At 39.1% G+C, this 15430-nt stretch overlaps 1 protein-coding gene and 1 non-coding gene across 2 annotated transcripts in view; one reads left to right on the top strand and one right to left on the bottom strand.

Moving 5' to 3' along the window:
- Positions 1-15430, top strand: part of AGBL4 (AGBL carboxypeptidase 4) — a gene marked incomplete at its 5' end in the record, with an annotated part of 1767058 nt that overhangs the window by 1274462 nt on the left and 477166 nt on the right. The gene's annotated exons all lie outside the window — the stretch shown is intronic.
- On the bottom strand, positions 484-614 carry LOC122150553. The gene has a single exon (XR_006163723.1). It is a non-coding gene; the product is annotated as a U12 minor spliceosomal RNA (small nuclear RNA).

Raw genomic sequence — 15430 nt, 5'->3', positions numbered from 1 at the left:
CATGTCACCACAGTAGGACAAACAAACAGACAAGTTTGTCTTGCTGTTGGAGACCTCTCGTATCACCCCCACCTGGGTCCCTGTGGCTGATTGTTCCTCTGTCTGGCTTCCTGGCTTTTAATCCCCTTTCTCCTGCTCTTCTGGCCTGCTTCTTTGGGCGTCCCTGAGTTGTCTCTCCTCACCTGTTTCCCTGGGGCTTACTGCTCTTATGTCTGGGTTCCTGGCTTTTATCCCCTTTCTCCTGCTTTCCTGTCCTGCTGCTCTGGGCATGCCTGACTTTCCTCTCCTCACCTAATCCCTTTGGCTGACTGCTCTTCTGTCCGGGTTCCTGGCTTTTATCCCCTTTCTCCTGCTCTTCTGGCCTGCTTTGGGTAGTATTGACATTTTCACAATGTTCAATCTTCCTATCCATGAGCATGGTATGTTCTTCCATTTATATCGATCTCTTATAGTTTTTTTTTTTTTTTTTCCCCCTTCAAGGTTCAGGCAGATCACGACTCCCAGACATCCCACAAAGTAGGCAGGTCACCTTAGGGGCAATCTTTACCCACTCAAAAATTTGTCTTACATTAGCATGAGAATCCAGGTGTCACCCTGGATCGTTATTCTTACAGTTTCTTGAAGTAGTGTTTTTGTAGTTTTCTTTGTGTAGGTCTTTTGTTTTCCTGGTAAGATTTGTTCCCAAATATTTTATCTTTCTGGTAGCTATTGTAAATGGTATTGATTTGCTTATTTCCTTTTCAGAGAACTCTTTGCTGGTGTAGAAGAATCCAACTGATTTTTGTATGTTGATCTTGTATCCTGTGACTATGCTAAATCTTTCAATAAGTTCCAGTAGTTTTCTTGCTGCATTTTTTGGGTTTTCTGTGTGTAGGATCATGTCATCTGCAAATAGGGATAGTTTTACTTCTTCCTTACTAATTTGGATGCCTTTTATTTCCTTTTCTTGCCTTATTGCCATGGCTAGGACTTCCAATGCAATTTTGAATAGAATTGGAGATAGAGGGCATCTTTGTTTCATTCCTGTTCAGAAGGGGAATGGTTTCAGTCTCTCTCCATTGAGAATAATGTTGGCTGTTTTGTTTTTCCCCCCTGCATATATACCCTTTATTGTGTTGAAGAATGTCGCTTCTATTCCTATTTTGCTGAGAGTTTTTATCAAGAATGGATGTTGGATTTGATCAAATGCCTTTCTGCATCTATTGATATGATCATGTGATTCTTTTCCTTTATTTTACTTATGTGATGAATGACATTGATTGTTTTTCTAATGTTGAACCAGTCTTGCATACCTGGTATGAATCCCACTTGGCTGTGATATATTATTTTTTTAATTTGTTGTTGGAGTCTGTTGGCTAGGATTTTGTTGAGGATTTTTGCATCAATATTCATGAGGGATATTGCTCTGTAGTTTTCCTTTCTAGTGGTGTCTTTTTGTGGTTTTGGTATCAAGGTTATGCTTGCTTCATAAAATGAATTCGGGGAGGAGTCCATCCTTTTCTATATTCTGGAATAGTTTGACTAGGATTGATGTCAGCTCTTCTCTGAATGATTGGTAGAATTTTCCAATGAAACCATCTGGGCCAGGGCTTTTTTTGTTGTTGCTAATTTTTTTATGACCTGTTCAATTTCTTCTGTTGTTTTGGGTGTTCAAATTTTCTACCTCAGCCTGTATTAGTATAGGTAAGTCATGTGTTTCTAGAAATCTGTCCATTTCTTCTAGGTTTTCAAATCTGTTGCAGTGCAGTTCTTCATAGTATCCTAATATCATTCTTTTTATTTCTGTTAGTTCTGTTGTGATGTCACACATTTAATTTCTTATTCATGTTATTTGCATCTTCTCCACCTTTTTCTTTGTGAAGTTTGCCAGTAATTTGTCTATTTTATTAATCTTTCCAAAGAACAAACTTCTAGTATTGTTGATTTTTTCTATTGCCTTTCTACTTACTCTTTTGTTTATTTCTGCTCAAATCTTTATTACTTCTTTTCTTCTGGTGACTGTAGGCTTTTTTTCTTTTTCTTTTTTGCTGCTCTTTTTCTAATTGTTGGTGATATTAGGTTAAAGGGTTGATTTTGACTCTTCTTTTTTGATGTGTGCATCTATTACTATTAAATTACCCTCTGATCACTGCTTTTGCTGTGTCCCAAAGATTTTGGTATATTGTGTTTTCATTCTCATTTGATTCAAGGGATTTTTTTATTTCATTTTTTATTTCTTCTATTATGTAGTGGTTTTTGAGGAGGGTGTTATTCAGTTTCCATGTGTTTGCTCTTTTTCCATTGGTCTTTCTAGTGTTTATTTCTAAATTTGTAGCATTGTGATCTGAGAAGATGCTTTGCAGTATTTCAGTGTTGTTTTTTTTTTTTTTTTTTTTTAATTATTGAGGTTTACTTTGTGTCCTAACATATGGTCTATCCTGGAAAATGTTCCATGTGTGCTAGAAAAGAGTGTAAAATTTGTATTGGGTGAAGTGCTCTGTAGATGTCTGTAAGGTCAAGTTGATCATATTGTTCAGTTCTGCATCTTGGTTGAGTCTCTTTTCAGTTATATCTTTTATTGAAAGTGGTATATTAAAATCTCCCACAATGACTGTGGAGTTATCTATTTATCTTTTCAATTCTGTTAATGTGTGATTTATGTATTTTCGGGCTCTTTCATTGGGTGCATAGATATTTATTGTGGTTATGTCTTCTTGTTCAATTGATCCTTTAATAATTATATAATGTCCCTCCTTGTCCCTTATGGTCATTTTGTCTTACAGTCTTTTTTATCAAAAATTAATATTGCCACTCTTGCCCATTTTTGGTTGCCATTTGCTTGGTATATCTTTTTCCAACCTTTGATTTTTAGTCTATTTTTGTCTTTATGTCTAAGGTGAGTCTCTTGTAAACACCATATTTATAGATCATGTTTTCTTATCCAGTCTGAAATTCTCTGTCTCTTGAGTGGTGCACTTAATCCACTGACATTCAGTGTAATTATCAACAAGTATGAATTTATTGATGTCATGTGTTATGTGTTTTTTCATGGTGTTGCTGATTTCTTTGTTCCATATAATTTTCTGTGCTGAGCTCATTTTGTTTATGAATCATATTATCATCTCTTTCATTGCTATTGTTTAGTATTTGCTAAATATTTATGCTTATCTTTTTTATTTTGATGTGAAAGTTTATTATTTTTCTTTGACGTTACCCTGTAGTTTATTATTTTCTTCCAAAGTTGAAAATAGTCTATTCTATCTTGCAATTGTGTTGACTTCCTCACCATTTAGAAGTTCTTTAACTACACTGTTTATTCCCTCTGTGTGGTTTGTAGTTGCCCTCATGTACAAACTGATGTCTTTGGTTCCCTGTTTATAATTTTGTAAGCTTATTTTGCTTTGGATATTTCTGTAAGCAGGTTGGTGCCATTATGTATGTTAATCATCAGTTTGTTTGTTGTTGTTGATTCTCAATCGGAAGGACTCCCTTTAGCATCTGTTGTAAAGTTGGTCTGGTTTTAACAAATCCCCTTAACTTCTGCTTATCTGAAAGTCTCCTAATTTCACCCTCATATTTGAGGGACACTTTTGCTGGGTATATAATTCTTGGTTGGAAATTTTTTTCTTTCAGGGTTTTATATATATCATACTATTGCCTTCTCATGGCATGGTTTCTGCTGAGAAATCAGAGCTTTGTCTTATAGGTTGCCATTTATAGGTAACTTTATTTTTTCCACACTGCTTTCAGGATTGTTCTTTTTGTCTGGTTTTGGTGCATTTTATTATGGTGTGTCTTGATGATTTGTGGGCTGTCTATCCTCTTTGGGGTTCATTGAATGTCTTGAATGGATATATTCTCATCTTTCATAATATTAGGGAAATTCTGTTCCAACAAGTCTTCGACAATTTTCTCTGTAGTTTTATTCATCTCTTTCTGTTCTGAAATTCTGATTGTTGTTGTTGTTGTTAGGTGCCATCAAGTCTACTCTGACTCATATCAACAGAACAAAACACTGCCAGGTCCTGTGCTAGATTTACAATCCTTGCTAGACCTGAGCCCATCATTGCAGCCACTGTGTCAATCCATCTTGTTGAGGGCCTTCTCCTTTTCTGTTGACCCTCCATTTTACCAATTATGATACACTTTTCCAGGGAATGGCCCTGAGGACAACATGATCAAGGTAGGTGAGAAGAAGTCAGGCCATTCTCCCTTCCAAGGAGCATTCTGGATGCACCTTCTCCAGGACAGATTTGTAGTTCTTCTGGCAGTCCACAGTACTTTAGGTATTCTTAGCCAACACCACAACTCAATAGTATCAACAGTTTCTTCAGTCTTCCTTATTCATTGTCAAGCTTTCACATGCGTATGAAGTAATTGAAAATACAATGGCTTAGGTTAGGCACACCTTAGTCTTCAAAGAGAAATCTTTGTTCTTCAGCACTTTAAAGAGGTCTTTTGCAGAAGATTTGCCCAGTGCAACATGTAGTCGGATTTCTTGACTGCTGCTTCCATTGCTGTTTATTGTGGAACCAAGTAATATGGAATCTTTAACAAATTCAATCTTTTCTGCTTTTATCATGATGCTGCTTATTGGCCAAGTTGTGATAGTGCCTAAGGCACTTGACTGCTAACCAGAAGGCTGGCAGTTCAAACCCACCAGCCACTCCTTGGAAGGAAGGTTGGGCAATCTACTTCTGTAGTGATACTGCCTTGGAAACCCAAGGAGGGGTCACTGTGAGTCGGGTCCGACTTGATGGCACATAACAACAATATGTTGAGGTGTAATCCATACTGCACTGTAGTCTTTAATCTTCATCATCAGTAAGTGTTTCAAATAATCTTCACTTGCAGCAAGCAAAGTTGTGTCCATATCACAGGTTGTCAATGAGTCTTCCGCCAATCCTGATGCCACACTCTTTTTCATATAGCCCAGTTTCTCGGATTTTTTGCTCAGCATACAGACTAAGTAAGTATGGTAAGAGGATACAACCCTGACACACTCCCTTTCTGATTTTAAACCATGCAGTATCTCCTTGATCTGTTCGAAGGACAGGCTCCTAGTCTATGTGTAGGTTCTTCATGAGCACAATTACGTGTTCTGGAATTCCCATTCTTCTCAATGTTATCCATAATTTGTTATAATCCACACAAATGAATGCCTTTGCAAAGTCAATAAAACACAAGTAAACATCTTTCTGGTATTCTTTGCTTGTAGCCAAGATCCATCTGACATCAGCAATGGTATCCCTCATTCCACATCCTCTACTGAATCCAGCTTGCATTTCTGGAAGTTCTCTATCAATATACTGCTGTAATCATTTTTGAATTATATTCAGCAGGATTTTACTTGCATGTGATATTAATTATATTGTTTGATAATTTCCACATTCTGTGGGATCACCTTTCCTTGGAATGGGTTCAAGTATGGATCTCTTCCAGTCAGTTGGCCAGGTAGCTGTCTTCCAAATTTCTTGGCACAGATGAGCAAGTGCCTCTAGCGTGGCATTTGTTGAATCACCTCAATGAGTATTCCGTCAATTCCTTGAGCCTTGTTTTTTGCCAATTTCTTTGGTGCATCTTGAGCTTCTTCCTTTAATACCATTGGTTCTTGATCATAGGCCACCTCCTGAAATGGACGAATATTGACCAATTCTTTTTGGTACAGTGACTCTGTGTATTCCATCTTCTTTTGATGTTTCTTGCATAATTCAATATTTTGCCCATAGAGTCTTTCAATATTGCAACTCAAGGTTTGACTTTTTTCTTCAGTTCTTTCTGCTTGAAAAAGAGAAATAAGGAGCATGTTCTTCCCTTTTGGTTTTTTAATCCAAGAACTTTGCACATTTCATTATAATACTTCACTTTGTCTTCTCAAGCTGCCCTTAAAATCTTTTATTCAGCTCTTTTATTTCACCATTTTTTTTTTTTACTTTAGCTATTCTCCATTTAAGAGCAAGTTTCAGAGTCTCTTCTGACATCTATTTTGATCCTTTCTTCCTTTCCTGTCTTTTTAATGTCCTTTACTTTTTTTCACATATGATGTTCTTGCTGTCATCCCACAACTCATTTGGTTTTATATCATTGGTGTTCAGTGCATCAAATCTATTTTTCAGATGGTCTCTAAATTCAGAGAGGATATAATCAAGGTCATATTTTGGCTTTCATGGACTTGTTCTAATTTTTTCAGCTTCAACTTGAACTTACACATGAGCAATTAATGGCCTGTTCCACAGTGAGCTTCTGGCCTTGTTTTGATTGAAGATATTGAGCTTTTCCATCACCTCTTTACACAGGTATGGTCAATCTGATTCCTGGGTATTCCATCTGGTGAGGTCCATGTGTTTAGCTGCCATTTATGTTGTTTTTGAAAAAAGAGTATTTGCAATGAATAAGCCATTGGTCTTGCAAAATCCTGTCATGCCATCTCTGGCATCATTTGTATCGCCAAGGCCATACTGATATATCAAACAGAAAAACAATCCCACTGCTATTGAGTTGAATTACTGCTCCTAGTGACCCTATTGGACGAGTAGAACTTCCCCTTAGGGTTTTCAAAGCTCTAAATCCTTGCAGAAGCAGATTACCATCTCTTTCTCCCAGAACAGGTGGTAGGTTTGAACCAAGTTGCAGAGCACTTAACCACTGTGCCATCACCAAAAAAAAAAACCTCCTTGCCATCAAGTCAATATCCATCTCATCATGACCCATGACCCCTCCTTAGGTTCCTGAGGCAGTAACTCTATGGAAGTAGATTGCCCAGTCTTCCTTCTGAGGAGTGGTTGGTGGATTTGAACCACCAGCCTTCTGGTTAGCAGTCAAATGCCTTAGACACTGCACCACTATGCCACTACAGCTCCTCTAAAATGATATAGAAGTCTCTGTATAAGCACTAGTATTTATTTCCTTCTCTCTTGGGCTTACTTTACTCACGTCTATGAACTGGCATAATAATCCTTTACCCTACTTACATCATAAGGTTGTTGAGTCAAATGAGAGAAGGCATGTTAAGACACTAAATGAAATTAAGAAATTGTTATGAGTATCATCATCATTATCACCCAAGGCATTTCTCCATCTGACACTGGATATTTTCTTGCTAAAGTTTTCTCTAGAGAAAACTTCCAATGAAAGGTTATTTTTCTCTTCTTTGGTTCAATAGACACCTGGTGATGTCTGGTTCATAGCCCTGATTGTAGATGTCACAACTATTTATCATAAAGCTACAGGTGTGGGTATCATTCCAGCAACTATGTTTTTAGGAAGGATATGTTTAGGCACTTGGGGAGAGAGCAGAAAGGATTAGAATCACAGAATTATTGAACCACAAAATGTTAGCGCAGGCAAACCAATGAAAGATTACCTAATTCTATCATTTGCAAATCTCAACCATTCATTGAAGGAGTATTGAGAGGTTTCTTTGCTGGGTGAAAGGAATACTCAGTCTCAAAGGGATTTATACAAGGTTATACAGAAATTTATAACACAACCAGGCCATATATCTCAGTTGCCTGTCCTCCACACCATCTCCTTCTGTTGCTTCTCTTAAATCCTTCCACTTTTCTCCATCTCCACTGACACCACTCTAGTCTGAGATATCATTGTCCTTCATCTGAGCTACTGAAGTAGCACCCTAACTTGTTTCCCTGGACCCACTTTTCAAACAGTGCATATAATCATTTCTGTGCTCCACTTTTTCCATCCCCATTGACTTAAAACTTTTCACTTTCAAAGGCTTTTCAAATAATCTGTCAGGCTTATTTTATATTCCCCCACCCTATCCCATAATTTTCTCTGTACATTAAAAAAAAAAAAAAAACTAGTTACCATCAAGTTGACTCCAACTCATGGTGACACCATGTATTTCAGAGTAGAACTATTCTCTAAGGTGTTTCTATGTCTGTGACCTTTCAGAGTAAATCGCTGGCTGGCACTAAGAGTTCAACAATCTGCTGCTGAGAAGTTGACTCTGAGACTACTCAGTGGTACCTTAAAAGAAAGGCCTGATGATCTACTTCCATAATATCACAGCCATTGAAAATCCTATGAAATGCAGTCCTACCTTGACATATATGGGGTCATCATGAGTCAGAGCCATCTCAGTGGCATCTGGTTTGGTTTTTGGTCGACCTTTCAGTTGTCAGTGGCCAAGCCTGTCTTCCAAGGAGCCTTTAGGTAGATTCAAACTACTAACCTTTTGGTTAGTAGCCAAGCACTTAACTGTTTGCACCACCTAGGGACTTCTCTTTCTATACTAACTTCTTCTAATTCCTGGGACCTACATGATTTTGGACATACGTTTCCCTCTGCCAGGATCAGTGTTGGCCCTAGGACTTACTGGAGGAATTTGGAAGTAAATTAGAAGTAATTTAGAAGTAAATTCTTTCCTGGTTGGAAAGAGAGATCTTAAGCTGCATTTGTATAGCAATTTGAATATTTTTACTCAGATTGCATTTTACTTTAGATTGTTTATTTGGAGTTGATGGAAGCTGATTAAGATTGTGGACCCTGCTATGAGTGAGAATCAACTTGACAGCAGCAGGTTAACTATTCCCTTGGTGTGTCACTTTGCTGTGATGTCCTTTCTGTCCCCTTCATGTAGGAATTACATACTCATCCTTCAGATTGCAGCATAACCTTACTCCCTTTGGGAAGGCTTCCCTGGACCCATAATCTCAGTCAGATGACTTTGCCATATGCACTTATAGAATCTTGTTCTTTCTTTCATAGTGCTTATCTCAGAGTGTAATGATACCCATATTTGTGTGATTATTTGAGGAATATCTGTTTTCCCCACTAGCCATAAGTCCATGAGGGCAGAGTTCAGATCTATTTTTGCTTACCATTAGGTACTAGCAGCTGACATTTTCTCAGACACTTAAAAATGTTGAATAAATGGATAAATCCTAGAATTCTGCCCCTCATGGGGGTTCTCAGATGTTTTGAGATTGTCTCCCTTGTCCTAATCTTCAAAGAGTGTGATCAAACCCTTGAGTTTATTTAGTAACCTATAATAGTGCTTCCCAAACCCATTGCTGTCCAATAGATTCCAACTCATAGTGACCCTAAAGGACAGAATAGAACTGCTCCCTAAGGTTTCCAAGGTTGTAAATGTTTAAGGAAGCAGACTACCACATCTTTCTCTTGAGGAGCAGCTTGTAGGATCAAACTGCTGATCTTTTGGTTAGCAGCTGAGTGTTTTAACCACTGCTCCCCTGTCCCCAGTGTCCCCTTAAACTAATGCTTGTTGTTGTTGTTGTTATGTGCCTTCGAGTCGCCCCGAGTCATAGCGACCCCTCCTTGGGTTTCCAAGGCAGTATCACTAATGCTTACAGGACTGCATTTCTGAGAAACTTTGAAATTCAAGCATTTGCATATTAACACAGTTGAGTGACCATTCACAGAGGAACCCTGGGGTCTATGATTGGTGCCTATTTTTATTAGGATAAGGCGTTTAAGGCCTGATTGCAGGAACAAGCACAAAGCTTGTGAGCAAGGCCAATCACCACTACCCTCCTAGATCTGGAGGAGGATTGGCTGCTCTGGCTGATCAAGAAGGAACTCTCACCAAGTGAGAGCTCTGGGGCTTTGTAAAGGTATCATTCAAGAGTGAGGGAGTTCAACAGCATTTTATTCTAACCCAGACTCCTCTTGGACTCCTAAGTCTCTTTCATTTGCAATAATCCCAGGTCTTTTTTTGTGTGTCAGTCACTAGGCTAGGCACAGGAAAGAGAAGGATGCTATATTAACTTCCTAGGGCTGCTGTAACAAATTACCAAAACTGGATGGCTTAGAACAACAAAAAGTTATAGTCTCACTGTTCTGGAGGCTCGTTGTTGTTGTTGTTATGTGCCGTCGAGTCAAATCCGACTCATAGCGACCCCTCCTTGGGTTTCCGAGGCAGTATCACTACGGAAGTAGGATTGCCCAACCTTCCTTCCGAGGAGTGGCTGGTGGGTTTGAAATCAAAGTATCAGCGGGGTCACACTCCCTCTGAAGACCCTAAAGGAAGATGCTTCCCTGTCCCTTCCTAGGTTCTGGTGGATTCCAGCAATCCTTAGCCTTCCTTGACATACAGCTGCAGCACTCCTATCTCTGCCTCTGTTTTTGCATGGCCTTACTTCCCTGTGTCTACTCTGGTCTCTCAACCCAAATCTCCATCTTCTTTTTTTTTTCTTCATTTTTTAAAAAAATTGTGGTAAATAATATCTGTACTGTTCAGTGGCATTAACATGTTCATCAAGTTGTTCAACCATCACTCTTATCCATTCCCACATTTTTCCTTCAGCCTTCTCAGATGTTCAGTGCCTCCTAAGTATTGAGTACTTCTTTCCCCTTCCTTCCCACCCTCCCATCCTAATCCAAAACCAAAGCCACTGCCATTGAGTCAATTCTGACTCATAGCTACCCTATAGGACAGAGTAAAACTGCCCATAGGGTTTCTAAGGCTGCCTCATCTTTCTCCCACAGAGCAGCTGGTAGGTTCCAACCACCAAACTTCTGGTTAGCAGCCAGATGGTTTAACCACTACACATCAGAGATCCTTCTGCCTATCCCTGGTAACCATTAGTAGACTTTCGTCTCTATATACTTGCCTGTTCTAGATATTTCATATAAGTGGGATCATAGAATATTTGTCCTTTCCATTCAGTATAATATCTTCCTATAATGACACTGACTGGAAGAGATCAATATTTGTGTCCATTCTGAAGAAAGGTGATCCAATAGAATGTGGAAATTATCAAACAATATCATTAATATCACACCAAAGTAAAAGTTTGCTGAAGAGAATTAAAAAATGATTTCAGCAGGATATTGACAGGGAATATCCAGAAATTCAAGCTGGACTCAGAAGAGAACATGGAACAAGGGATATCACTGTTGATATCAGATGGATCTTGGCTGAAAGCAAAGAATACCAGAAAGATGTTTGCCTGTGTTTTATTGATTATGGAAAGGCATTCGACTATGTGGACCATAACAAATTATGGATGATACTGTGAAAAATGGGAAATCCAGAACACTTATTTGTGTTCATGAGGAAAATGTACATGACCTTTTGGTTGTCATTCAGACAGAACAAGGGGATAGTGCATGGTTTAAAATCAGGAAGGGTGTGTGTCAGAGTTGTATCCTTTCACCATACTTATTTAATCTGTATGCTGAGCAAACAATCCTAGAGGCTAGATTACATGAAGCAGAATGTGGCATCAAGATTGGAGGAAGACTCATTAACAACCTGTAATATGAAGATGACACAGTTGTCCTTGATGAAGGTGAAGATGACTTGAAGCACTTACTGATGAAGATCAAAGACTACAGTCTTCAGTATAGATTACAGTTCAACATCAAGAAAACACAAGTCCTCACAGCTGAACCAATAAGCAACATCATGCTAAACAGAGAAAAGATTGAAGTTGTCAGGGCTTTCATTTTACTTAGATCCACAATCAACACCCATGGAAGCATCAGTCAAGAAATCAGACATTGTTTTGCACTGGGCAAATCTGCAAAAGACTTCTTTAAAGTGTTAGAAACCAAAGATGTCACTTTGAAAACTAAGGTGCTCCTAACCCAAGTCATGGTGTTTTCAGTTATCTCATATGCATGTGAAAGCTGGACAATGAATAAAGAAAACTGAAGAAGCCTTGATTCCTTTGAATTGTGGTGTTTGCAAAGAATACTGGAAATACCATGGACTGCCAGAAAAATGAATAAATCTGTCCTGGAAGAAGTGCAGCTGGAATGCTCCTTAAAAGTGAGAATGGCAAGACTTTGTCTCACCTATTTGGTCATGTTGTCAAAAAGGACCATACCCTGGAGAAGGATATCATGCTTGGTAAAGTAGAGGGTCAGCGAAAAAGCTGAAGACCCTCAACAAGATGGATTGACACAGCACCTGCCATGATGGGCTCAAGCATAGCAAGTATTATGGGGATGGCATAGGACCAAGCAGTGTTTACTTCTGTTATACATAGGGTCCCTATGAGTCAACTTGGTAACACCTAACAACAACATAAGGATATCAGTCATATTGGATTTAGGGCACATCCTAACCCAATATGACCTCACCTTAACTAACTACATCTGCAAAGATCCTATGTCCAAATAAAGTCACATTCACAAGTTTCAGGTACACAAGAAGTTTGGGACATTATTCTACCCAGTCTGGATACCAAGTCCTGGGCCTCAAGGTGCTCACACTTTAATAGAAGAAACTTGGCAACAACCATGTAAGGGAGAAGTGATTGGTGCCATTAGAGCAGAACAAAAATGTTGACCTGGGAAAGCTGTGTATTCTTACCTGAGATGGGATCTGGGCTGTGCAGAATTCACTGCTTACTAAAGCATTAAAATCTTTATTTGTGTGACACTAGATCTATGGAAAACCAAACCAAACTCACTGCCATCAAGTCGGATCCAACTCATCGCGACCCTTCCTTGGGTTTCTGAGGTGGTATCACTGTGGAAGGAGATTGCCCAACCTTCCTTCCGAGGAGTGGCTGGTGGGTTTGAACTGCCAGCCTTCTGATTAGCAGTCACATGCCTTAAGCACTATACCACTAGAGCTGAGTGTGCTCTAAACACGGCAACCATCTCCTCATGTAAGAGCTAATGAGCCAATGAGGCTCTGGAGGAGGAAAACCTAGCAGCTTCCAGGGCTCCTTAAACCCTCTTACAGCATCTCCCCTACCACCCACCATAGCAAAGGTTCTGGTGGGCCAGGACATTAGTATCAGACACTCCTGGATTCTTGGTCTCATTATTCCCCTTCTAATTTGTTCTAAAAGGCCATGCTTTAACCTCTTTGGTCCATTTTTCTTTGTCTATAAAATAGGATAATAGTACTCACCGTAAGAGGTGTTTTTGAGGATCACCTGGGATAATGATTTGGTGGCTTACCTAACACATTACCTGGCACATAGATCTGAGTGCCTGTGTTGGCAGGTCTGGTACCTGTCTCAACAGAACACCTTACTTACAGACATGGGGTAATACTAACTCAGCAAAAAAGAAGCTGCTTTTCCCAGCATGGGCTTATTCGTTTGAGTTTTTATTATGTACCTACTGTGTACAAAGGAATAGATTTGAATGTCACTAAGAGCACCACTCAACTCATGTCAAAATCTTGCTCAATCCTGGAGTGTCTTTTCATGTCAATTCAGCTATTCCATATTGAGTCATCACCATGTATCAGGCATCTGACTTTTTTTTTTTTTTTTTTTTCTTTCAATTCTGTGAATTCACAGACAAATGAAAGGTTGACCTTGCCACAAGAAGTTTAAAAAAAAAAAAAAATGAGACCCTCCAGAAAACTCAGTGCTACAACAGAGGGATATAAAAAGTATAAAGGGAGCCCAGCATACTGCTCCCTGAAAAAGTAAGGAAAGGCATCAGAAACAAAGTAATATTGGAGCTTGAGGGCTTTGGAAGATGATTGGGATTAATTTACATCCAGTTTACATCTGTGTAGCACGTGGGGTTTTGTAAAATGTTTTGGTAACAGGATGCCCTCTCATACAATCCAACCTTGCTCTGGGCCCCAGTCCCTTCCCTAACCCTATCCTGCTTCATTTTATTTCATATGTCTTATCAGTCCCTGACATTGTATATCTGTTTGCTTTTTGTCTGTCTATCTTCTACAAGATTGTAAGTTTTGTGAAGGCTGGAAGTATCTAAAACAATGCCTGGTACATAGTAGGCCCTCAACAAATATCTTTTTGGATGAGTGAATGCTATGATGAATATCCTTGTTCATCCACCCTTTATATAATTTTCCATTTTCTTAGGATAAATCCCAAAAAGTAAAATTGCTGGGTGCCCAGGATTATTCACTGATTACCACAGTGACTGTCACATCCCATCGCCATAGAGTCAGATCCAACCCATAGTGACCCCTCCTTGTGTTTCCAAGGCAGTATCCCTATGGAAGTAGATTGCCCAACCTTCTTTCCGAGGAGTGGCTGGTGGGTTTGAACCGCCAGCCTTCTGGTTAGCAGTCAAATGCCTTAGGCACTATGCCACCAGAGCTCCCGACTGTCACATAGCAGATGTTTATTGAATAATGTTAATTGAATATTTTTTCTTGAGTTACACCAACTTACTTGATTCCAGATTTAAGTCATGCCAATATTTAATTGAGCATCTAAATCATTTGTTTATTCACTTATTTACTTATCAATCATTAACTGCCTTATGTATACAAAATCAAATAGGACCTCAAGAAGTTCTCAGTCTAATGAGGGAAGGAAGATAGATTGACCAACAATTGAGGACTGGGCTAAGGGCTCCTTTTCTCTCATAGTGAGCATGACTGTCTGGGTTCTTTTCTAGTCTCTGCCACATAGCATGTGTAACCTTAGGCAATTTGATTGGCATCTTTGAACTTGTTTCCTCATCTGTAAAATTGGGAGAATTGCAATACCTATTTCATTGGTTTATGGAGAATAATATATCTGTGCACACAAAGGCACTTAGAATATTAGCTAGCATATAGCAAGAGTTTTGTAAATTTTACATACTACTAGCCCCATATACAAAAATGACTAAAGCTCAAAAAGGTTTAACTATTTGTCTACGTGAGTTATAAAGATGGGATCTGAACTTAAGTGTCCTGATTCCACACTCAGACACTCCCCCACATTGTCATTCTGCCATTCAGACTTCTTTCCTGTGGACCAACCTTCTCTTGGGCTTTGGAACATGGGGACCAGGTCTTGGGTTGGTACAAGCAACCTGGGTCTCTAACTCTCCTGGTGCCCATCCAACCATCCTTTCCCCACTCTTTCCTTAGCCTTCACACTATGCTGACAAACCCTCAACTGCAAACCCATGTTAGTAGTTTTGATCATTAAGCTGGTAGAATTTAGAAATCAACAGAACAGTACATTTTCCCAACAGAGCCAAGAAATTAATTAGGAGCAATTTGCTGTCAGAAACAATTTCCATAATTTTGAGGGTTTAAAAAAAAAAAAAAAAAAAAAGCAGAAATCATTTTTGTGGGCGTTTATTTTCTTCTGCTGCTTTCTATTCTAAAGTTATTTAACTCCTAGAAAGAACTCCTTCAAAATACCCCATTTTCTGTTCTTTAAGCTTTCTTCCCCTAAGGAATATTTCAGCATCTCTCTGGCCAGTTGCATTAGAGAGTGAGGAGGAACTATATGAGATAGAAGCATTTTTGGTCCCCTTTTCCACTCCATACAGCAGAATTTGTCCTTTGCCAATGGGATGATCAAGAAATGTACACATTCCTGCCCCAAGGGTAGGGAAAATTGTGATGCTGATAGAACATTGTCTGAGAGAGGAGGAGCAGATCATGAAGAGGCCCAAAGGCATAGTGGCTATAACAACATAGACCCTAAGCCCTGAAGCCAGACTGCCTGGGATCACATCTTATCCCCACCCTTTACTAGCCACATGACCTTGGGCATGTTCTTTAATTTCTCTATGA

The sequence above is a fragment of the Orycteropus afer genome, unplaced genomic scaffold (assembly GCF_000298275.1).
Source record: "Orycteropus afer afer isolate SDZICR_OR568_19922 unplaced genomic scaffold, OryAfe1.0 scaffold00169, whole genome shotgun sequence".
Classification (NCBI taxonomy): domain Eukaryota; kingdom Metazoa; phylum Chordata; class Mammalia; order Tubulidentata; family Orycteropodidae; genus Orycteropus; species Orycteropus afer.
This window is presented reverse-complemented; position numbering and strand designations above follow the sequence as displayed.